Here is a 25,615-nt window from a genome sequence, read left to right as displayed (position 1 = left end):
AACATACATATGTCAAGTACGACTTTAGATCAGTGGTTGTCAAACTTCTACATGTCCTCAGTTGTCTGGAAACTTAGAATTCCACAAATTCCCACGGGTCTTAGAACCTACTAGTTCTAGCAAATTCCAGGGCTTAGTGATGCTGCTGCTCCAAGGTCTGCATTGGGACATCACAGTGAAGGCTCACGGGGGGATGTGAGTGGCGTGGTTAAGAACACAGGTTTGGGCACGTAGGAGCTCCGGATCTGAATTTGTGCTCTGCATCTGTGCCAGTGCTTGGATATTGGGCAAGTTTTCCTGCTGTTCTCTATGTTGAAAGTGGAAATACTGTTAGGAAATAGTGTTAGGTTGTGGCTGTTCAGTGGGGCCTGGTGTGTGTTACCAGTTAATAGAACAGCACCTGCTTTGGGGGTGGGGGGCTGGATTGACCTGCCAATGCTCATGTCCAGTGGAGAAGCAGTTACAGAAGCCAGACCTCCCACCTTCTGCACCCCTTAGAGATCTTTGGTCCATACTCCCAGAAGGATAAAGAATATGGAACCTTCCAATGGAGGGGATGGGATATGGAATTTTGGTGGTGGGAATTACACGGGTTGTACCCCTCTTACCCCACATTCTTGCTGATCATTATTAAATTACCAATAATAAATAAAACAAAGTTGAGAAATAAGAAATCACAAAGCAGAACTTGGACTGGGTTTGTTGTATTGTACCTAAGTAAAGGACTGTGCGGTTGGTGGCAGGGTTCAGAGGACCTAGAGGGGGTTGAATTGTTAATGTGGAAAACTGAGAAATGTTACACGCACAAACTACTGTATCTTGTTTTTGTTAGTGTATTTCACTGCTGACTGTAAACCATTAATCCCCTCAATAAAAAATAAATAAACTAAAAAAAAAAAAAAGAATAGCATCTGCTTGACCACAGGCTTGCACCAAGCATCAGCTTTTAATCATGAAAACCAGGTAGTGTATGAAATAAATAGAACACTGTTACTAAGTTGAGGTTTGTCCCTTAAATACAGACTCTTATGTTTATCCTTATCTCTTAGCACTGTGCTGTACTGTGGAAAAGGTGTATGTATACTTGGTGGATCCTAACACAATGCCAGAAACATTTACTTGATAGATATATAGAAAACTTGAGAGGGGAGACAGGGAGGGAGGGAGGGAGGGAGACAGACACCTGCAGCACTGCTTCTCCATTCCTGAAGCTTGCCCCCTGCTGGTGGGGACCAGGGTTTGAACCTGGGTTCTTGAGCATGGTAGCATGTACATCCAACCAGTTGTGCTGTGAACTGGCCGCAAGAAACATCTTTTTTCCCCCCTTTAAGTGTATTTATGGGGACTGGGCAGTGGTGCAACAGTTGAAATGCACAAGTTACCATGATGCACAAAGGCTGAGGTTCACACCCCTGGTTCCCACCCTCAGAGGGGAGGTTCAGGAGTGGTGGGGCAGGTGGCAAATATCTTCTCCCCCTTCCCTTCCCTTCTCTCTCTGTGTCTCTATCATAATACAGTAACATAAATCAAGAAATGTAGAGAGAAAGAATATTCATATTGAGGTGTTATTCTTCTCTCTACCCTCCACTCCCATTAGAATTCTTCAGCCAGAATATGTTGGAGTCGCACAGTGATTGTAGCCCACAGACATATAGCAGGAGTTTGCAAGGTTGTGACTGATCCTCAGTCACAGGAAGTTGCTCAGACGCAGCTCACCTGCACTTGTATTTGAAGATTCTGATCGCAGTTCTTGGAGATGTCCTCCTCCAGGTTGCCTGCCCAGTCCCTGGTTGCTTCTCTTTCTGTGGGTCTCATGAGAACCCACCTCCTGTTGATCTTCTGACAAGCTGTGCCCCCTTCCAAGGACTTTTTTTTTTAAAAGTTTTTCTTAAACATTCTTTATTACTGTTATTTTTTTAAATATTCTCTTTTTGTTGCCCTTTTTTATTGTTGTAGTTGTTGTTGTTACTGATGTTGTTGTTGGATTGGACAGAGAGAAATGGAGAGAGGAGGGGAAGACAGAGACAGAGAGAAAGACAGACACCTGCAGACCTGCTGCACCGCTTGTGAAGCGACTCCCCTGCAGGTGGGGAGCCAGGGGCTCCAACCCGGATCCTTAGATGGGTCCTTGCACTTTGCGCCACTGGCGCTTAACCCCTGTGCTACCGCCCGACTCCTGACTCCCTTCCAAGGACTTCTTATCCTAAGCTCCTGCTTGTTTTATTTTTTTATATTTATTTGTTTATTCCCTTTTGTTGCCCTTATTGTTTTATTGTTGTAGTTTTTGATGTCATTGTTGCTGGATAGACAGAGAGAAATGGAGAGAGGAGGGGAAAATGGAGAGGGGGAGAGAAAGATAGACACCTGCTTAGATAGATAGATCTGCTTCACAGCTTGTGAAGTGATTCCCCTGCAGGTGGGGAGCCAGGGGCTCGAACCGAGATCCTTACTCTGGTCCTTGCACTTTGTGCCACCTGCGCGTAACCTGTTGCACTACCGCCCGACTCCCCCTGTTTGTTTTCTATTATGGTAGTAATCACACTCTCTGATTTTCTTTACTTTACATGGTTTCTGTCACTAGGAGCAAACTCTGTGAGGACAAAGGCCTGATCTTTGATACGGTGTCCCTAGTGTGAAACATAATACCTGGAACCAAGAATTGACCAAGGATTGAGAGAGTCTGTGTGTGTCTGTGTGTGTGTACATGTATGGGGCACAGTATGCTAGCCTAATATCTGGAACTTAATGCATGTGGTTTCAGTGACGGGATATATATAGAGTGGCGACCCCCACCTGAGCACCCACCCCAAGCCAGAGTTAAGTAATGCTCGGCTCACGACTCTGCTGCCACTACTGGTCAGGGCAGAACCTCTCGTGCTATTGGATTTTGTCTTTCCCCTCCAGCCCCTCTCTCCTGTCACATTCCCCTGGTGTTTTCTTCTGTCCCTGTCTCAGGCTTGTGCATAGTTTCAGTATGTACTGCCAGGTTACGCGGAGTGACTATACCAATTCACATTGCCACCAGCTGTCAGTCACCACGTTCTTGGCCACTTGGTATTTTCTGACCTTATGAATTTTTTTTTTTTTTTCTGATGTGATGCAATAGATGGAGCAATCTGGGCACAAAGTGATGTGTTGTTCCTGTCTGCAATTCTGTGACTGCCAATGCCGCAGGGTTTTCTGTCAGATGCTTACTATCTGTGTTCCTCCTCCCTCTGTGAACCTGTATTTATATAGATCCTTTGCATCTTGCTCTGTTAGAGTTCATTATTCCCCTCCCCGATTGTCTGCCCTAACTTATAGGAAGACATGTCTGAAAGCTCGTGCAAAGAAACATAGCTCCAATCCTTGGAGCTGTAAGTTTCTAACTTTTGGTTTTAGCATCACTTCATACTCTCCAACAATCAGGAAAGACCTTCTGTTTCTATGCAGTGTATCTATAATATACTGTATTGTAAACAGACAGGACGTGTTAGAGTATTAATTACCCAAGCGTATGTTGACACAAGAAATATTTCTTTGTGAAGAATGACTTTATCACAATGACTAAGTGAGAAGAGTGGTGTTTATTGCTTTATCTTTTTGCATCTCTTAAAAATCTGGAAGCGGGGCCAGGTGGTGATGCACCTGGTTGAGTGCACAGTGTGAAAGGATTCAGGTTCAAGCCCCTGGTCCCCACCTGCAAAGGGGAAAGCTTCATGAGTGGTGAAGCAGGGCTGCAGGTGTCTCTCTGTCTGTCTCCCTCTCTGTCTTCCCCTACCCTTTCAATTTCTGGCTGTCTGTATCCAATAAACAAATAAAGATAATATAAAAAAATTAAAAAAAATATGGAAGCTAGAGGACAGCTGGACTAGCCGCTGTTTCTACATTCAGTCAGCTGTGATTTGTTTGTTTAACTGAAATATCTGAAGATAGTGCAGGGTCACACAGAGCTGAGGGCTGGAAAGGAATCTGCTGGTGATGTCTTTGGGTAGGTAGGGACTGACTCTCTGGTACCATACGTGGATCCTTGAAGTAACAGTCTCTTCAAATTCAGTTGGAGAGAGGAGTATGAACCTGAAGCAATAAACTTCCTCCTCCTGTTACATTTGAATCTCTCGACCTACCTGGCACCTTGAATCTTTGAACCCACTCAAGATTTCTTGGTTTGGAGACTTAGATAAATCTCCCAGAGCTTGACACATTTTATGATTACGTTTGAAAGATAGGTTTGTTACAATCACCAGTGGCCCTACCAGGAAAAACTTTAAATCTTGAGAAAGCTGTCAGATTTCTGGTGCCAGATGTACATTTTACAAAAGCCTCTTTTTTTTTTTTTTTTTTTTTTTTTGAATGAAAGCTTGAATTTTAACCACTGGCAACAAATATTTCAGTTGTTTTCCATGAAGCAGTGGACTCAGTTTATTTATTTATTTAGCAATAAACCTACTAAATATCCAAGTTGAGCTACTCAGTTTGTCTTTTTGGCTTTTTAAAAAATATTTATTTATTCATTCCCTTTTATTGCCCTTGTTTTTTATTGTTGTTGTTGTTGATGATGTCGTCGTCGTTAGATAGGACAGAGAGAAATGGAGAGAGGAGGGGAAGACAGAGAGGGGCAGAGAAAGATAGACACCTGCAGACCTGCTTCACCGTCTGTGAAGTGACTCCCCTGCAGGTGGGGAGCCTGGGGCTCGAACTGGGATCCTTACGCCGGTCCTTGCACTTTGTGCCACCTGCACTTAACCTGCTGAGCTACCGCTGTGCCACCTGCACTTAACCTGCTGAGCTACCGCCCGACTCCCCATTTTGGCTCTTCTACCTCCCTCTCCCTTCCCCCCTGTATTGTCACCAGTGTGATTACTCAGGCTTGTGCCTGCATGACAAATCTACTGCTCCCTGTGGCCATTTTCCCCTCTCTCTCTCTCTCACACACACATTTTTGACGGGACAGAGGAAATGGAGAGGGGAAGGAGAGAGAGAGTGAGATAGGAGAGCACCAGCAGCTTCACTGCTCATGAAGCTTCCCCTCTCCCCCTATAGGTGGGGACTGAGAGTTTGAGCCCAGATCCTTGTATATGATAGTATGTGCGCTCAGCCAGCTGCACCACTGTGCCTTGGTTTTTATTTCCTATAAAGCCATTGTGGGACTAGAGAGATAGCTCACCAGGTAGAGTGCCTGACTGCTAGGTCTAAGACCCAGGTTCGAGCCCTGACACCACACAGGAGGTGTTATAGCAACAGAGGAAGCTTTGGTACTGCTCTCTCCCTCTCTCCCTCTGTCTCCATCTGATTAAGACTAGTGGTCTGGTGTCATGAAGTCACACTTGAGCGAGACCCTGGCTCCATTGGGAAACAAAGACTCTGCTCGTTCAGCTTGTCACCAGGCAGTGGACAACTGTTTTTCCTTGAGACAACTGTCACACTCTTCAGTGTCTAGCATGGGGTTGAGGATGTACTTCTCCCTTTGGTCACACAGGACCTCAAAAAGACGTGCATTCGACGTTCAGGATTTCACACTGCTGTTCGTTTTCACTGTGTCATTAAGCACATTGTGATGTGAGATGGTGCCTTTTCCACTGACTTCATGCTGGCAAGGACTTCAGCTATCGCCTGGGCAGCTGGTGCCCCCACCTTGCTCTGTGCCAAGGTGCCAGCTAGGCGCACACCCTTGCTTTGCCATCAGCAGTGCGAATGTCAGTGTGGTGCAAGTCACAACCGACCTCTTGGCATTATTCTAACTTACAGTAAGCAGTCTGGGTGGCACGGGGGCCAAAGGGGCTCAAGCTTCCAGGTGTTTTTAGAATAGCTGCCTCATCTCTTGCTGGCGCAGTTGAGAACCAGCTCTTTACATTTGTCTCTCCCAGGAGGCGGTTGAACCAGATCCAACTTCTCGGCTTACTTATTCCCTAAGTTATCTTCTTAGAATCAGAGACCTGCTCCTTCTTGGCTCAGCTGTGCCACATTTTTCCAAGTAGAAGGAAATTCAGCTAATACCAGGGAAGGAAATATTTCTGAGGTGAGCAACTCCAGACCTGCTTGAGGCTGCTGGCTTGTGAAAAAGTTGTTCACAAACATGCTGGTAGTCAGTTGTCTTCATCCTTTCAGAGTAAGAGAATCACATTGAGAAAGTTGGAGACATGCCCAGTACATCCATCAAGAAATATCTGCCGGTAATGACATGGTGATTAAGTGAGAATAATAACAGGTGGTATGTTAGACCATATCATATATGGTCTAACATACTCTTTTATATCATGTACAGTGTTGTCAGGTCTTGGCTGCTTTCAGTCGCAGTTTTCTGGCAAAATTGCTTCATTGGTGGTAGAATATGCTTCTAGTTGGAGCCAGGCAGTGTTGGTTGGCTCTCTTTTTATGATGTCCATGGCCATTAATAATCATTGCCCAGAGCCATTATTTTGTTAAGGTCTGAAAAATAGTATTTTCATCCTGTCTATATGAGGCTTTTTATTAGGGTAATTTTATAAAGGGAAAAAGTTCCCATCCGTTGTTTGAACTACAGTAAGTACACAGAGGTAGATTGACTGTTGGATTCTTTCTTTTTCAGTAGTAATTTTTGCCCTTCATTATGAGCTAGTCCATTATATTATATAATAAGCTTTTTTTTTTATTTTTTAGGATGAACACACTATATTATGCTCTCTTATCATTTTTCTTGGAAACACTAATTGTACTAATTTTTACAAGTAAACCGAAAGAGAACTATCAATAGAAAAGTCCTTTATTTTCAGGGTAACTTAATTCATTTGTTTTCAAAAGAAAAAAAAAAGGAGATGTAAGTTAGTGCTGGTAAAGGAATTGGAATTTTCAAGATAAAAAAATTTCAGTGCTCTGTACTATATTTTTAAATGATTTATTACTAAAGGGGGTCTAGGGGAGGCAATGAATTCAAGAGCATCACTCCGGCATATGCTGTGTCTGGGCTTGAACTCAGGACCTCACACTTGCAAGTCTTCTGCACTTTTCTATCACGTGTAAATGCCTTTTTGTGCACTTTAAATTGCATTTGGAACACAGATTTGAAAAATGTATGAGACACCCCTGTCATCAGGGTGCTTCTAGTGTAAGGAAAGGTGAAACACCGACCTTTGTATCTACATTTATTCCAGGCTTTCTGTGGGTCAAATGGTAACAATGATCTTATGGCAGCATTTCCCTTTCTTTAAAATTTGTTATGTTCTTCGTCTGTCAAGCAACGGATAATAGAAAATAAAATGTGGTTAAAAAATAGAAGGAAAAAAGGAGAGCAGTCGCTGGCGCTGACTGTTGGACAGCCGAGCCACAGGGAAGCAGAGTGTGCAAGGAGGCAAGCCCTCAGTCTGAGGCTGCAGACTTTCACCCTCACATCCTGCTACAGCTGACTGTACAGATCCTGGTACTTCAGGTCCAACCTGTTCAGAGCTGCTCCTCCCTGCCTGCATTTCTTCTCCCAGTGTGAGTGATTGCTGAGTCCTCAGCACTAAAGGCCTAGACAACCAAAGATAATGTAAACCTCCAGGTACATTTGTGAAAACCCCGCCCTGAACTGGTTAATAACTGTTGATGATTAGCAGTAGGATTCTTTGTGAAACTAGTATTTCCAGTACTTTCTCCCCGATCTTTCAGAATGATATCCTCAGTCAAACGATTCCATTATTGACGCAAATGCCAGTAGCCTCACCCACCGGGATGCATCAAATCGTTCTCAGTTCAGTGTCAGGTACTTTACAAATGACAACTAGCGTGGCGTCGACTTGGCCTCTGTTGCTGTACTTGCTTAGCGTCTCCAGGTGGGTCTAGATCTGGATAATTATGGTTACTCTTATTTCCTGTATGGAGGTTAAAGACCTCTCTCGAGACTGACTGTTGGTGGCTTAGCAAGGCTGCTTATCAAAATAGACATTTTCCTGCCTGACCACACTTTGGAATGAGAGCTGGGCAGTGGTGCATCCTGTGAAAGTGCACACGTCACTGTGTGCAAGGACCTGAGTTCAAGCCCCTCGTCCCCACCTATAAGGAGTAGGGAGGCTTCATGAACCATGAAGCAGTGCTGCAGGTACTTCTCTTTCTCTCTCCCTCTGTCCTTCCTTTCCCTCTCAGTTTCTCTGTCCTAGCAAATAAAACAAACAAACAAATGTTAAAGCAAAACAAAACAACTGGTTGGAATGCTGTAGCAGCCCCACGTGGGCTTGGAGCTGACAGATAGTAGCTGCTGTGTATTGTTTCTTTCTTTTTTTTTTTTAATATTTACTTATTTATTTATTCTCTATTGTTGCCCTTGTTGTTTTATTGTTGTAGTTATTATTGTTGTTGTTATTGATGTTGTTGTTGGATAGGACAGAGAGAAATGGAAAGAGGAAGGGAAGACAGAGAAGGAGGAGAGAAAGACAGACACCTGCAGACCTGCTTCACCGCCTGGGAAGCGACTCCCCCCCCCAGGTGGGGAGCCGGGGGCTCGAACTGGGATCCTTATGTCAGTCCTTGCGCTTTGCGCCACCTGCGCTTAACCTGTTGCGTTACCACCCTACTCCCACTATGTATAGTTTCTTTTCTGTGCCCAGACAGTGTGCTCAGCAAGATACTAACAGTGAGGCCCCACAGCAGCCCTTTGAGGACTGTGCCTTGTATTTAATATGTGAAAAAACAAAACAGGGTAAAACTCACAGAGAAGTTTGTTTACGGTCACAGGACTAGAAAGTGGCCAAGTCGAGATAGAGCTTCCTTATTCTCCTAACACACAAATTCAGCATATTCTTTAGTCTTTTTCTAGGTTAAAACATTTAATTTTGTATGTGTGTGGGCCAGGGACCCTGTACACGCATGATCTCACTTTTAGGGTCACTTTTCCATTCAGATTGAGACATACATTGAAAGAAAGATTGTACGGTGCCAGACTTTAGTCTGTTGCCACAGTACCTGCCATGAGCTTCCCTTACCTAGTGAGATTGCTCCCCAGCTTGTAAATCTTTCTGTAAATGTTTTTCTAAAGTGATTATTCATTATTTTTATTGGCTAGAGACAGTGAAATCAGGGGAGAGAGACAGACACTTATAGCACTGCTTCACCTTTTGTGAAGCAATTCCCCTGCGGGTTTGGGACGGGGAATTTAAATCCGGGTTCTTGCACATTATAATGTGTGTATTCAAGCAGATGCGACACCGCCCAGACCCTTCAAATGTTTATTTTATTTAACTACCAGAGCACTGCCCCACTCTGTTTTAATGGTAGTGGTATAGGGGCTTGAACATGGCTGGGACTTGGGAGCCTCAGGCATCGGAGTCTTTTTGTCCAGCCATTGTATCATTTCTCCTATATAGATTTTTTAAATTAATATTTTATTTATTTATTGGATAGAGACAGCCAGAAACCAAGAGGAAAGGGGGAAGATAGGGAGAGAGAGAGACTCCTGCATCACCACTTCTCCACTCGTGAAGCTTTCCCACTGGAAGTGGGGACCCCTTGGGTGTGGCTTGAACCAGGTTCTTGCACACTGGAACATGTGAGTTCTGTCAGGTGCAGCATGATATAACTGGCTTCAGCTTTGCTTTTTAGATTCATTTCACGTACTACAAATGAGAGGAACCAGAGGATCACTCTGGCACAGGCAGAGGGGACCCCATGCTTGTGAGTCCAGTGCTCTGCTTGCCGCACTACCTGCCCAGTCACTCACCTTTTCTAAATGTGCCGTTTTATTGGTTTGTCGGAAAAGTCCCAACTCATATTTGCATAGAAAAACAGAAAAAAAAAGGTTGTCAGCCGAATAGGTGGACGTTTATATATGGACATGTCCTTAAGGACATACATACCATGACTAGCTCCCTGGGTTTCATCTGCATGTGTCAGTATTCTGCCTACCTTCTGACAGTCCAACTCCAAGCCCATCGTCTCTGTTACTGTTTTTGGTAACACTGACTTAAAGCAGTGTAGTCCAGTGTTTGTATAAGGTCCTCTTGTGAGAAGCAATCTCCTCCACATAAAATTTACTATTTAGAAATGTTCCTGCTTGGGGCAAAAGTTATGGCACTTTTTGTTTTGTTATTGTTGTTGTTGTTGGTGGTGGTGGTGGTAGGCGAGGGTCTAGAAGTATTTAACACTTGAATGAGTACTGGTACTTACTGTGGACTTACTAAGTGCTAGGCATGCCAGTGGCGTAGTATCAGGTAAACACGCTTTCTGGTCTGCTGACTGCAAGGGAAGACTGCCCTTAACTAGTGCTTGGGAGGAAGGGTGCTAGGAAGGAGGCGGATGGCTCAGGGTCATGGTAGGGGCAGAGCAGCTAAGCTTGTAAGAAGATGGTTCTTAGGAAGTAGGATTTTAACAGAACCTGAGCAGGGCTGGACAGGGTGGAGCATGGGAAGGAGTGACTAAGTATCTCAGGCACAGGGACAGATGAGCTTCAAAATCTCAAGTTTACATATAGCACAAAGCATAAGGACCCATGCAAGGATCCCAGTTTGAGCCCCTGGCTCCCTATCTGTGGTGTTGTGTGTGTGTGTGTGTGTGTGTGTGTGTGTCTTCACAAGCAGTGATGCAGGCCTGCAGGTGTCTTTCTCTCCCCTCCTCTGTCTTTCCCTCCTCTCTCCATTTCTCTCTGTCTTATCCAACAACAACAACAACAACAACACTAGCAACAGCAACAATTAATAGCAATGGAAAAAGGATGGTCACTAGGAGCAGTGAATTTGTGGTGCAGGCACTGAGCCCTAGTGATAATCCTGGAGAGAAAAAAAAATTGAAATTCATAAGACCAATTTTGAGTGAACTATTAAGTTTTATTGTTTTAATTTAAAATCCTACTTATTACATCTTATCCATCTGTTACCATTTTTTGTGAAACATGATTTTATTATCTACCAAGGGGAACAAGTCCAAATGCCATCTTACACCATAAATAAAAATTATCCGGTGCTAATGGACCAAAGGTGATCGGGACCAGTCTGAAAGACTTGAAGTTCCATGTGCTCAGATAGTCTCTCCTGCATTTTCTGGTACAAGTTCAAACTGCCACACCTTCCTGCTTAGAAAAAAGGCCACAGTGTAAGAAAGACTGAAAGCATTCTTAGTAGTGCATGTTGTCAAGATTTCTTAAGGGATCTCTCTATTGGTATAGTTGCAAAGTAACAGGAGAAATCAGTAAACCGTTACTCAGAGCAGCCTTTTATTATTTAAAAAAACTTTAGTGATTTAAGATAGAGTTATAAAATTACATGTCAACAGGGGTATAATTTCCTACCGTTTCCACAACCAGAGTTCTGTCTAAATCCTCAGTCTCCCCACTGCAAGCCACCGCAGTTCCCTTAAGGTTGTAGACATGGCCTACCATCATCTCTACAACTATCTATCTACATTTGTACATAACTGCTCCCTTTTTCTTCCATGTTCATTCCTCTCTTCCCCCCCAAGCCACTCATGACACCATTACTATATCCAAATGTCCCTCTCTTTTTCCTCCTTTCTCTCCAGGTGCCTATGAAGCCGCAGTTCAGAGCCTTTTTATCCTCCTCCTCCTGTCACTTCTTTCCCACGGGGAGTATGGATCAAGATTTTTTTGGGGGTACAGAAGGTAGGAGCTCTGACTTCTGTAATTGCTTCTCTGCCGGACATGGGCATTGGTGTGTCTGTCGCTCCATACCCCCAGCCTATCTTTTGTATGGTAACCCCACTGAAATAAACGTCCAAGCCACCCTCACGTTCAGCTCACTCACCCACATCTATCTCAGTGCTTAAGAAGTAAGCATTCAGAAAACTACAGCAGGCAAGAATTTTAAGTCTTTGTAAGACAAACAGCATCAGAAAGTGCAACACAGGATACACAGGCAATAAAAGGAATCCTCCTCCCCGGAGGAAGGTCAGTCTTTGTATTGACAAACAGAGCTCTGCTTTTGTGAGAACCTAAGACTCATTCTCCTCCCCGAAACAAGTAAGCCAAGACCTTGTCTCCCTTGGCCTGCAGATCGGAAAGTTCCGCATCTGTAGTCACCAGCATGCCCTAGACTCTGCTCCCAAGTCTTCCACAGCCAAAAATGATACGGCATTAAACACCATGGAAACTATGTAGGATAATGGATTCCCATAAAACCCACCAACTTTCAAATGACCTTCAAATGAGCCAGAAGGTTCTTTGGCTCCCAGCACCACAGACACCAGTGAAACATTTATAGAACAAACATCACTTGTCGGTCCAGTCTTTTCCAAATGCTTCCACCGCAGATGCAGGTGTTAACACCGCTCCTGCCACAGAGCATGTCGGCTGCTGTCTAGACTTCCCCCCCACTTCCTGCTCCCCAAAGGAAAAGGGCCCACAGTCTCAACCTCTCCCTCACCACCCCTCCTAGGTTTTCTGTAGCCCTTCAGATTCGACATCAGAAACAGCAATCTCAGCCACTCTGGTTTGTTTTTCCTGCCTTCTGAATCATTTTTTCATTCTGCCCTATTTTAATTTTTCATGTTCTTTAGCTCTGTTAACATCTCAAGGTGGGGAACTTAGTAATATTCCTCTTTGCATCTGCCCGGACCTGGACACACAGTGCCTTTCAAATAATCATTATTCAATCAATCCTGGTGAAAGCTGCCAGCTGAAAAAAATTTTTTCTTATTATCCTTTGAGATAATAAATAGGTTTAGTCAATTCTAGTGGTTTCTTTTGTATGTTTTACTTTGTTCATTTTTTATTAGTGATTTAATGATCGACAAGAATGTGGGATAAGAGTCGTACAATTCCATACAGTTCCCACCACCAGAGTTCAGTATCGCATCCCCTCCTTTGGAAACTTTCCAATTCATCCCTCTGGGAGTATGGACCTCAGATCATTATGGGGTGCAGAAATGGAAGGTCTGGCTTCTGTATTTGCTTCTCCATTGGACATAGGCATTAACAGGTCGATCTATACTCCCAGCCTGTTTCTCTCTTTCCCTAGTGGGGCAGGGCTCTGGGGAGGTGGGGCTCAAGACACACGGTGGAGTTGTCTGCCCAGGGAATTCAGGTTGGTGACATGGTAGCATTTACAACCTGGTGGTTGAAAAGCATTAAGTTATAAAGCAGAACTAACTGTTTAATAATTAGGAACCTAAAGGTAAAAATATAGGAGATGAGCTTTGGGGTCTTCGTGGTGGAAGAAAGCAGGAGGTATATTTTAGGTCTATTCCCAGGGGCCCACGACTGCATCCTCGAACCTGGGAAGGTCGGCCTTACTAGATAACCAGTGTGGCTTCAGTGATCCTGCCTGTGGACATCCTTGTATCTCTCTCCAAACCCCACACCTGTCATATATCCAAGAGCCGTTGAATGTCCTCAGCGGTCTCAGAGTGGACAGATCTTTCTCCTCCCTCTGCTAGGCACTGCCTGCCTTCAGCCATCACAACTCAGCGGCTAGGCATTTGCAATATGCTAGCCTATCCGCAGCTTATTGGCTACCCAGCATCGCTAAAGTGCAGTCTTTTTAAAAATATTCATATATTTTTATTCATTTATTATTGAATAGCGATAAATTGAGAGGGGGTGGGGAGAGAGAGAGTGAAAGAGATACCACTCTTGAAGCTTTCCCCCCTGCAGGTGGGGACCAGGGGCTTGAACCGGGGTCCTTGTGCTCTGTAATGTGAGCGCTTAGCCAGGTGTGCCACCACCTGGCCCCACTAAAGTGCAGTCTTTATGCCAGAAATAGTCTGTGAGTCTTTGTGTACATTTTTCCAGATGTTCTGACCACAAGCCGGTGCCCCATCTCATTGAGGATTCGTCAAAGCTGCATTTGAAAAAGACAGGTTTAGAGAGGCGTGCTTAAAGTAGACACAGAGGAGACATTCAACTGGGTATTTTAAAACACGCTTCTGGGTGGAGCCAGGTTAGCACGGGCACGGCATCTGCACACCCGATCTCATTCTGGTGAAACTTACTGCCCTTGTAACAGTTGATTTGTTTGAGAGGCTGAGTGCTTTCTTAATCACAACTAGGGCTGAAAATGAAAGGTGATCAACATATTTTAAGAAAGTCCGAGACAAACTTCCCCTTTTGTCCAGCATAAGCCTGTCTCTCCCCCACCCAATCTCTTCCTTTTCTCAAATGGTATTATTTGTTGTTCACTGTGCATATCACTCTTAGACGTTTTCTTATCGGCTGTGTGTTTTGTCTGTCTTGCTTGAACTCTGTGAAGGCAGTGGCTATGTGTGTTTTGTTCACAGTACTCACCAAGCCAGTATCAGCAGTGACTGACTCATAGTCAGTATTTCTAATAATGGCTTGCTTGCCACGTGGGCCCAGCTACTGGTCAGGAAACTTTTGTGTGAAGAACCAGATATTGGGGGCCAGGTGGTGGCACATCTGGCTGAACACACGTTACGGTGCAAAGGGACTTGGGTTTAAGCCCCCAGCCCCTATCCACAGGGGGGAAAGATTTACTAGTGGCGAAGCAGTGCTGCAAGGTGTTTCCATCTCCTTCTCTTTCCCTTTCCCTTTCCCTTTCCCTTCTGTTTTGCTGTTCTATCAAGTCAAATAAAATAAGTTTAAAAACCACCACCACCAGATACTGGGTGTGTGCGGTAGCTCAGCGGCTAGAGTCTATAGCTTACTCCATCCCCAGTACCACATGGGAGTGCCGTGGATTGTGCCAGGGAAACTTGATGGAGGTGATGTGGTGCTCTGGTGTCTCTCTTGATCAATATTGAACACATTAATCCTTGTATACTGTGTGGTCTGTGTTGCAACTACTTACCCTTGCCAGAATATAGGAGACCGCAGCCAATATGTAAACGAGTGTGAGTGTATACTAATTAAACTATAGAAACAGGTGGTGACGGACTTGGGGCAGTTTTGTTAGCTGGCCTCAGAACTAATGAATGCAGCAGAACAGAAGCATGCTGTGGATTGCAGACCTGCTTAGGCTGTTGTCTTCCTAAAACATAGAAGGCAACAGTAGGTAGAATACTTGAATACTTGGGCTGTGGGGCAGAGGAGACAGCAAAATGGTTCTGCAAAAGATTCTCATGCCTGAGGCCCCAGATCAATCCCTAGCACCACCATAGCCAAAGCTGAGCAGGACCTCTGGTCAGTGTCTTCCTCCTTCTCCCTCTCCCTCCCTCTCTCTCCCTTACCCTCTTCCCATCTGCCTTTCTCTATATCTCATTAAAATAAGAGTCATTAAAATGTTAAAGAACAGTTGGGTTGTTGACCAAAGTCACAGAAGCATTTCTTGAGCACTTACTAGGTGCTTGGCATAATGGAAGCCATAGATGTGCAGCTGTGAGGAGCAGTAACGCGGCTTACAAGTGAGGTGAGTGAGAAACGTACTAGTGAGGCAGCAGTTTTCATATTGAGTCGTAAGGGATTTACAGGTATTTTTCTCTGTCTTATCAAATAAAATAGAAAGGGGGGGAGGAGGGGAAAAATGGCCACTGGGAGTGGTGGATTTGTAGTTTGTAGTGCTGAACAAACCCCAGCAATCACTCTGGTGGCAATAATAATAATAATAATAATAATAATAATAATAATAATAATAAAATGTGGCCTCGGCAGGCAGCGGGGAATGAATTGAGGGCTTCTTGTGTATGCAGTAGAGGTCTTCCTGGCCCAATTTTTTGTTTGTTATTTTGTGTTGATCTGTGCACTTAGAAGAAGAAGGAGAGACACTACAGCACAGCCCCACCACTGTCCATAGTGCTGGGGCTTGAACCCAGGGCCTCGTGCCTAGTAAGGCATGTACTCTACTGGCTGAGCCATCTCCTGACCCCTCGATTTCTTCATATCATCTGGAAGTGCAGATTATGCCCTCCTGCTGAAACTGCTTCCTTCTTGGATTCTTCAGTGGTTTCAGTAAATCCATCCTGAAGACGCCTTCTGAACAAATCCTTTCCTTTCTCTGCCCTTCCTCCCCGCACCCCCGTTCCCCACACCTCTACCCCTTAGGCTGGATTTCAGGATCATTCTTTCTCACGTTCATTCTGACATTTACCTTCTATTTTCTCCCAACTGTGATAAACAGTTTCCCTCACATGTCTTTCGCTTCCTGCTCCCATATGTCTGCTCAAGCTGCCACGACGAGTGCCCCAGACACACTCCCCGCAGTTGGGTAATTTGAGACTGACACTTTCTTTGAAAAATACTCCTAGGCTAGGGTTGCCATCTGTCTTGCTTATCTCCACTCTTAATTCTGCGATGGAGACCGACACCAGGAAAGCAAACCTAAGCTTCTGTACCTGACGGGCCTGCTGACTTAGACTCCAAGGGCTCCAGTGCTGAGCATGGGGTTTTCTTGGCTCTGTTCTTGTTGCCAGCCAGCCAGAATCTGCTGCACCCGTCCCAGCTGCTGCTCTTTCTCCCAACCCTTAGTTAGGCGCAGGCTTCTCCTTTGGGCCTGCAGCCCTGTCTTTTCTCAAGCCGACTTGACTAGGGACTGATGTCCTTCCCTGTCTGTGGAGCTGAGTACAGGCCCTGGGGCTGCAGAGTCCCTTCCTCCATGGCGAACATCCATCCCACCTGATTCCCAAGTGCCCATGACTCTGTGGGAGGCAAAGCCACCCCTCTCCACTCTCACTGTCTCACTGTTTGCCTGCACTGAGCTGTTGTGTGGCAATAGCTGGGTCTCCTGCTGTCCACTTTAGGGGTATTTTTTTGATACCAGCAGTTGATTACTGCTCAGCTCTGGTTTGGTGGTACTGGGGATTGAATCTGGGACTTTGAAGCCTCAGGCTGAGAGTCTCTTTGCATAACCATTATGCTGTCTCCCCCCACCCTAGTTCTTCTCAGTTCTGTCACTCCCTGGTGATAGTATCAGATTGACCTCACAAAAACTGTGGCCTCCCCACCCCTGTGCACCTCTGCTTGTGACCTGCCAGCCGCACACCCAGGTTTCCTGCACCCACCAATCCATCAAATTGATGAACTAACTAGAGAGAACCAGGAACCCACAGAACCCACAGGCAAGCAGGCTGCTCACTATTCTAGTGGTTTGTGATCTAACCTATAACTATTCTAGAATATCACAAATATAAACTCTACTTCTGTATGTTATAATAATGTGAAATAATGATTTGTACAAAAAGATTTACTTGCTTTGAGAAAGAGAGAGAGAGACAGAGAGAGACACACACACAGAGAGAGGGAATGAAACCAGAACACTGCTCAACTCTGACTTATTGTGTGACTGGAGAGATTGAACCTATGACTTCCAGGCCTCAGGAATGCAAATTCTGTGCTCCAGCAGCTGAGCTGGGTCCTGGCTCTGAGATAAGGATGGTCTTCTAAAGGCTCTAAGTCAAAGCCGCCTGCCGGAAGCAGTCCAGAGAGCAAAGCCTGTGGGAAAGGGTGGGGAGCTCCTGAGCCTCTCTCCAGGCACCACTCTCCTGAGTCTCCAGGTCTCCACCAGCCTACATGCTCTCTGAAACCCATGCTGTTAGGCCTGTAGGAAGAGCTCATTACGTTGGCCATGTTGGCTTGATAATTGACCACTAATGTTGGGGTTCAGTCCCCCGCTCCTTTCCCACCCCAGATGTTAGGGATTGAAGATCTTCACCTTCAAGTCACAGGGTGGGCTCCTCCCACAGTCAGCCGCTGTCTTCTGGGGGCTTCCCAGAGCAGAGTAGTTTGCTATGCTATGTGTCGTGTGAGGCCAGAGTGCCACTTAACCAGGCTAGAGGGTGTACCGCATTGTCTCTGGAGTTTCTGGTGTCCGCCCTCTTGGCTTACTTGATTAAGAAGGCTCTCCTGCTTTGAAGTGAGAGATTAGGATCTCAGGGGAAAGAGGAAGGTGCTGCTGGCACATGTACTGTGCCCTCTTGCCCGTATTCCTGGGGTGATGACTTGTACACTGCATTGGTGGGGAGGCGGATTTATTTGCCTTAATTTCTTGCTGAAGTATCATACCAGCTTGGGTCTGGTCTCTAACGTGAGGCTCAGTGTAAAATGCACTGCCCATTAGAGACAAAGCCACCCTACTGATGGGGGCACACCTTTATGGTCAATACCGCAGAGTTCTCCTGGCCCCGGGAATGACTTAGATCACGCTTCACTGCTAGCTGCTCCCACTGCTACTTAGGCAAGTGCTAGCAGTTAGTTCTTGGCTTCCTCTCCTGTGTGGTATGTAAGACCTGCTTTTTGCTAATGAAGATACATCAGTGTACTTCATGCTGACAGCTAAAACAATCGATTCTGGGCAGGGAATAGTGAGACAAAGTAGATAAGAGCTCCTCCCTTCCCCCCACCCTCTAAAAGAAAGATGAAAGATAACTGGGGATCCATTAGGCTTTGTAATGTGCTCAACTGATGTGAGAAAGCTAATTTGCTTTGGCAAGGAACTAGGCTAATTAAACAATAATTTAAAGGCAACAGTAATTGCAAAAATTAATTCTTTAACAGGAATTGAGCATGAAACCCAAGCACTGAGTTAAAAATATGTCATGTACTGGAAGGTAGTACAGAAGAAAAAATATGTGAAGTCAGTGAATTAAAGCCAAAAGGATTTCAGCAGCATAAGAGCATTAACAAATATGAAAGACATGGTGAAATGACAGATCCTGTACGAAGCTGTACTGCTGGCAGGGGAGAAGGGCAACTGTGGACCAGAAGCAATATTGAAGAAATAAAAATGGGGAATCGTTCAAATTCTATTCATTTGTCATGTGGAAAGCTGCTTTTTTCTTTTTAAAATTTTAAAAAAATATTTATTTTCCCTTTTGTTGCCCTTGTTTTATTGTTGTTGTAGTTATTATTGTTGTTGTTATTGATGTCATTGTTGTTGGATAGGACAGAGAGAAATGGAGAGTGGAGGGGAAGACAGAGAGGGGAGAGAAAGACAGACACCTGCAGACCTGCTTCACAGCCTGCGAAGCGACTCCCCTGCAGGTGGGGAGCCGGGGGCTCGAACCGGGATCCTTATATCGGTCCTTGTGCTTTGCGCCACGTGCGCTTAACCTGCTGTGCTATCGCCCGGCCCCCAGCTTTTTTCTTTTTCAAATGCATCAGAAGAGAGAGATTATTAGGCTAGGCTGGGTCATGCTTCAGTATGGTGTCTGTATCTCTCATGTTTTAAATTCTTCATATGTTCTCTCTCCTCTTGACAGGTGGTTGAGGGAAAGAAAGTTCCCTCTGCAGTTGCCTGTAGGCATGAGGAAAGATTATTATAAGGACTGCAGATCACTAATAGCTAGTGAGCACAGCCATTGTGCTCATTTCCAGAGAGCTAGGCAGACCAGTATATGGTTTTCCACTGTAAATGATTAAGTACTTTTCAGATAATTAAGCACTTATTAATAAACTAGTAGAAAAAGGTTATTGACACTGGTGTAGACAAATGATACTGCTATTAATAGTTGCTGTGCTAATAAAAAAACTTAGCAGAGGCTGGGAGGTAGCTCATCTGGTAGAGTGTGTTCCTTACAGTACCAGAGGCTCAGGGTTCAAGCCCTGGCACCACGTAAGAGTACGAGGGTGTGACCTTGACTTTGTGCAGGTAACAGCAGCGTGATAGAGCAGAAGGAACTCCCCACAGTTCTGTCCTTTGGACGGTCCTAGTCTTGTCATATGAATTTGGGATAGGAAGGGTGAAATGTCTGCCTTAGACATTGTAGGTCAAATGAAATGATCACTGTACAAATAGTATTTCCAAGGTCTACAAAACGTATGTTTTTTATTATTTCACCACTCAAATGTCAGCACATGGCTTTAATAACTCACTTAGAACCTTTGCTACCTTCCTTCCTTCTATATGACCTGTCTGACCTTTTCACATTGAAACACAGAACCCCATGGACAAACAGAAAGAACCTTTTACTACTTGTTTCTTTATACATCTGTAAGCTACTCCACATCTGTTTTTGTAAAGGAGTTAAAGCATAGATTAATAGGTCCCCCCCCCCCCCCCCGAACCTCACTGGTAGGTCCAGAATATTTTGCTGCTAGTTAAAATAAAAACAAACTAAAAATAAATGCCATTCTTTTGATTTGAAAAGCATTTTTGTAGCGTTGTCGAAATAGCTCAGTTGAGAGAGTGTCAGGCTGAAAAGCATTTTGGTAGGAATTGACAGTGAAAGCACAAGGAGTTACTAGGTAGTAATTCAGTAAAAATCGTATAAAAATTTCGTTCACCAAGAGTGGACGATTCTGTTACACTGAAAAGTGCAAGGAACTTCCCAGGACCTGGGAAGATATAATTTTGCTGTAACATTTATGAGCCATCATATGAGACTTAATGTTTACTATGGTGTGGTAGATACCATGAGAGGTGTGTAATTATCATAACAACACGATGAGGAAGACATTTTCTGTATTTAAGAGGAGAAGTGGGGGGTGGAGGGGGGCTTAAGGTACTGGTGAAAATCTCCTTTTTGCTTTCGATTCTCTTCACTGTAAACCACCTTTGATTAATAATGTTCTGATCTCATAATTTGCAATGTCGGATTACCTGTGACTGGTTTCTTCTCCCCCCCCCCCCCCCCCCCCCGCTGCCCCCAATGGTTTTGTGCTCTTGATTTTTCTAGTAGCTTTTGACAGAATGTTAGACATTATGTATGGAGAATTGGTAACTGTTTTTAATAGGATCTTCTGTAGTTTCTGACAGTGTGGCCAGAATAAGGGTAAGAGCCTTAACTAAGGGAGAAGGGTGATCAAGGCAGTAAGTATTTCAGGCCTTTGAAGTACTTCATCTCGCAGCTGATTTAAGGTGTTCAAATTTAAGCTATTTTTCCATTACAATGAAAAGTTTTTTGAATGGAAATTTTAAAGTAATGGACAGAATAAACCCCGGAGCCTAAAATTAAGAGTTTGCATTAATCAGTTGATATAACGAAAGATGATTTCACAATTGAACTTGCACACCTCCATAATTCTTTCTCAATCTGAACACCTCATTTATGTGGAATGTTATTACAGGAAGCGATGGTATCAAGTAGACTGTTCTGGTACCTTAAAACAAACCATCTTAATGCTCCACAGATTTGTAGGTTGTTTTTTTTTTTTTTTTTTTTTTTTTTAAGGACTGAAAGGACAAAGTAAGATGAAAATTCTCTTGTGAGTTTCATTATAACTTACATATAGAGGTTGGGCTGGAGATGCAGCATAATGGTTCTGCAAAAGACTTTGATCCCTGGGATTCTGAGGTCCCAGGTTCAATCCCCAGTGCCACCATAAGCCAGAGCTGAACAGTGCTCTGATGTCTCTCTCTCTCTCTCTCTCTCTCTGTATTTCTCTCTCTCTCATCAATAAATAAATCTTTTTAAAAAGTTTAAACAAAGGCATCATTTATCAAAAATATCAATTCATAGAAGGTTTCATGATGAATCAGGAGTTGTTAACCAAGATTTCGCTAGCACTCTGCCATCCCGGAAGGCGACTCTCTTGGCCCTTGTACACTCAGCTCTGACATGGACCCTCTCACCCCTCACTCTTTGCTTTAGCCTCACTGTCCTAGCAGGAAAATGCTTATGCTCTGCCTACTCACTCCTTCTCTCTTAAAAAAAAGAAAATTGGGAGTCAGGTGGTAGCGCAGTGGGTTAAGTGAAGGTGGCGCAAAGTGCAAGGACGGGCGTGAGGATCCCGGTTCGAGCCCCCAGCTCCCCACCTGCAGGGGAGTCACTTCACAGGTGGTGAAGCAGGTCTACAGGTGTCTGTCTTTCTCTTCCCCCCCCTCTGTCTTCCCCTCCTCTCTCCATTTCTCTCTGTCCTATCCAACAACTATGACATCAGTAACAACAACAATAACAATAAAACAGCAAGGGCAACAAAAGGGAATAAATAAATACTAAAAAAAAATGAAAATTGACTTATTTTATGAGAGAGACAATCAAGAGTAAGGAATAGGGAATATGAAATCCTGTTGACTTCTTTAATGATTGTAACATTTTTTATTACCTGGTGTGAACGAAGATTTTTAAATCAGTGGAGCTCATGAGAGATGTGAAGAAATCATCTGTCTTACTTAGTACATGCGCACATGCCGCTGTAAAAGAAGTTCCTGTAGGTGGGGAGCTGGGGGCTGGATCTGGGATCCTCACTCTGGTCCTTGCACTTTGCACTGCGTGCGCTTAACCTGCTGCACTACCTCCTGACTCCCTCATTACTTTTAAACCATTGCTAGATTGATGGTCATTTAGGTCAATTATTATTAATACTCTTTGGTTAAGAGTGATGTTTTAGCCAGCCTGCCTCTTTGCCTACCTGCCTCCTTCCCTCCCTCTCTCCCCTCTTCCTTCCCTCCCTCCCTCCCCCCTTCCTTCCCTCCTTCCTTCCCATCCCCCTCCTCCTTTGTTTCCATGCCCATGTGAATTGTGTCTGAGGTGAATATTCTTGGAGTAGAACACTTCTCCCTGGTGTATTTGCCTAATGCTGGCATCCTTCTAAGTCGTAGGCTTTTCTTTTAAAGGCAGCCGGAAACTGGGAGGCTCGTGGGCGTCTCAGTTGGCAGAGACAGTAGTCCCGGAAGGCATCCTGGGGGGACTGACTGTCAACTGTGTTCCAGGGTGGCAGCGTTTGCCCTTGGTTCCTCTGAGCTCCTCTCCCCTGCCTCCTCTCGCCTCTTCCCATCCTGGGAGCCACCTGCCCTCAGGCGTCCCTTGTCCCTGTTTCTTCTAGTTATCCTCCTGATATGAATTAGTCACAGTTGTCATGTCAGAGCTAGGACCATGCAGCAGGCATGTCCCACCATCGTCATACTTGGAACATTTCTCATGAACTCCAAAGATTACTGTATATTAATTAAAGTGAGATTTGACTAGACTGAGTGAAATATTCACTTTGCACTTGAAGGTGATACTGTCTCTTTCTTCCCCACTCTTCTCTTTCTTCCATAGCTTCTAAGTCTTCCTTGCTAATAAGTATCCCTTGCTTAATCCCTTTATTCCTGCATATCTGAGTGCTCTCGTCCATTGTGCTCAGCGATCAGCATTTTGTTAAGAAAGAGTGAGTTCCTGCTTCTCTTTCTGTGCTTTTCTTCTTCTTCCAAAGTGCTTTTGCTCCGTGTCTGAATGAGGCAAAGAAGAAGTAAGAGAATAAAAGGGAGAAGATGACTGATGATTCAGTCATTCCACGTTTCCATTTTATGACAAGTCTTTGCTTATTATTTGGTCACGAGGGTCCTGGGAGAATCCTGCCTCCTGTCCCCCTTCACTTACTCTAGCCTTCTCCACCCACCTGACCACTGTTATCAAATCGCTTTCAAATCCACAGTGCGGTTACGCAGGACTCCTTATTACATAAAGCCGACAGCTCTCCCTCAGGTCGTAATTAAGTTGTTTGTGTTAGGGCAGGCCACCTTGGTTTGTCTCCAACTCTTCCCTGTAGATGAGTAAGATAGCAAGTTGCATCTCGTCTTTTCCCTCTCAGCCAGTCCCAGTGGCTGTGACTCTGAGACCTGTTTTAGAATGTCAGTAGCACAACTACTCAGTTAGGTACAACCTGCCCCGGGGTTCCCTTTGAGATCAGTAAGTTTCACGATGCTATGCCTGGTACTTACTATTTCCACTCAGGATAATCTTCTGGGTAGGTTGAGAGGAACTGTCTCTAGCCTCTCTCTTTATTTGCTATTTAAGGTATCGGACATCTAGGAATCCTTGATATTAAACAAGATCGGATGACTAACCCAGGGTGATTCAGTACTGCTTTTTCTGGCTGGACTTGCCTTCTTGCAAAATTAGTACTTGGAAGCAGACACCGCATGGCTCTAGGTGATTCCTCCCACACTGGACATTGGTTACAGTAATGTCCCAGCTTCCAGATGGCAGCCTTTTACTTTGCTGGGCGAGTCTGCTTTCCTCTCCGTAGTTATTCACTGCTCAGGGATAGGAACACAACCGTGTGTTTACAGTGCAGTGTTGCCTGGTATAGCCCCAAATCATAAGAGTTTGAGAACTGGTAACTCCTAGCACTATCTTAAGTTAAATAGCAAAAGGTGGGGATGAATTTTTGAAAGTACAAGAAGAGTTTGAGATATAATGTCCTGTCTAGAATGAGATCAGCTTGGTGTCAGTTGCAGTGACTTTTCGGAATAGTCACGACAGTTGAGGCTGGACTAGCAACTAGCTTAGAAAAATATACCTCAAAAGACCCCAAAATGAAGCAGATTGGAAAAGTTATCTTATTGGCTCAGATACCTGATGACCAGACGTCATTGTCAGAGTCAGTTCTGTGCTGTGAGTGAAGTGGTTCTTGCCCTGAATATGCTGGCGATCGAAGCAGGGACTTTATTTTCTTCTTGCTGATTTCAATTGATTGTAAGCTTGTCTGATTCTTAGGAGACATCCCTACAATTTGCATTGTTGGTTCAGTTGGTATATTCAATTACAATTAGAATTTTGGTGTGTTAATCATGTGGTTTCATTTTTTAAAAAAATTTTCTTTTATATATATTTATTTATTTTCCCTTTTGTTGCCCTTTTTTTTTTTGTTGTCATCGTCATTGTTGGATAGGACAGAGAGAGAAATGGAGAGAGAAGGGGGAGAGAAAGACAGACACCTGCAGACCTGCTTCACCACCTGTGAAGCGACTCCCCTGCAGGTGGGGACCTGGGGCCTCCAACTGGGATCTTTATGTCTGTCCTTGCGCTTTGCACCAGGTGCGCTTAACCAGCTGCGCTGCTGCCCAGTTCTCCAGGTTTCATTTTATTTATTAATTCCCTTTTGTTGCCCTTGTTGTTGTATTGTTTTAGTTATTATTATTGTTGTTGTCATTGTTGGATAGGACAGAGAGAAATGGAGAGAGGAGGGAAAGACGGGGAAAGACAGACACCTGCAGACCTGCTTCACCACCTGTGAAGCGACTTCCCTGCAAGTGGGGAGCCAGGGGCGCGACCCTGCAGGTTGGGAGCCAGGGGCTCGAACCAGGATCCTTACACAGGTCCTTTGCACTTCGCGTCATGTGCGCTTAATCCGCTCCACTACTGACCGACTCCCTGCGGTTTCATTTTTTTCCTCCAAGGTTATTGCTGGGCTCAGTGCCTGCACCATGAATCCACCGCTCCTGGAGGCCATTTTCCCCCCATTTGTTGCCCTTGTTGTTGTAGCCTCATTGTGGGTATTATGATTGCCATTGTTAACCCACTGCACCACCGCCAGACCCCCCGCGGTTTCATTTTTAAACTAAAAATTATTTAAGTGAATTTGATATCAGATAATAATTTCCACATTCCTTTTTTATTAAAAATGTGTTTTTTGGGATATATTTAACTTCATCCGATGTGATAATTGCCTTTGTTAACCCAACTTTGTTTTTGATAAAAAAATGAAATTATGGCGCCCTCTGCTGTATTTGATAGGAGTTGCCAGATCTCTGCATTTAAGAGACCGTGTAAACGTGTGACTTGTGTTCTCTAGCTCCTGTTCTCTTGGCCTAGAATGCTCCCTGTCAGGCAGTGTGGGACCAGAAACACGGTGAAAGTCAGACTTGGAAGCCGACAGAGGCAGTAGAGTGAGAACGTACACTGAGCTCTGAAAGAATATGGTGCATTCACAGGTCTGTGTGTAGCTTCATAGTAAATTTAGACTGGGTGACCAGTGGATTAATCTGTTCAGTTATCACCCGTGCCGCTGAAGGAATTGAAATTTTTATTTTGAAAGTGCCATAGGGAGTCGGGCGGTAGCGGAACGAGTTAAACGCAGGTGGTGCAAAGCGCAAGGATCGGCGGAAGGATCCCGGTTCGAGCCCGGAGCTCCCCACCTGCA

General features: G+C 44.6%; 1 protein-coding gene across 6 annotated transcripts in view; it reads left to right on the top strand.

Moving 5' to 3' along the window:
* MPP7 (MAGUK p55 scaffold protein 7) overlaps positions 1 to 25,615 on the top strand; it is a 166,724-nt gene that overhangs the window by 5,904 nt on the left and 135,205 nt on the right. For 3 of the 6 annotated variants that reach the window (XM_060192363.1, XM_060192358.1, XM_060192361.1), the window contains exon 2: positions 11,443 to 11,542. The exons of 2 other annotated variants lie outside the window; for them this stretch is intronic. The gene's annotated coding sequence lies outside the window, so the exon portion shown is untranslated. Of the gene's footprint in view, positions 1 to 7,610; positions 7,770 to 11,442; positions 11,543 to 25,615 lie in introns of those variants that run through there. One more of the 6 variants, XM_060192360.1, reaches the window with a different exon arrangement.

The sequence above is a fragment of the Erinaceus europaeus genome, chromosome 6, assembly GCF_950295315.1.
Source record: "Erinaceus europaeus chromosome 6, mEriEur2.1, whole genome shotgun sequence".
Lineage (NCBI taxonomy): Eukaryota > Metazoa > Chordata > Mammalia > Eulipotyphla > Erinaceidae > Erinaceus > Erinaceus europaeus.
This window is presented reverse-complemented; position numbering and strand designations above follow the sequence as displayed.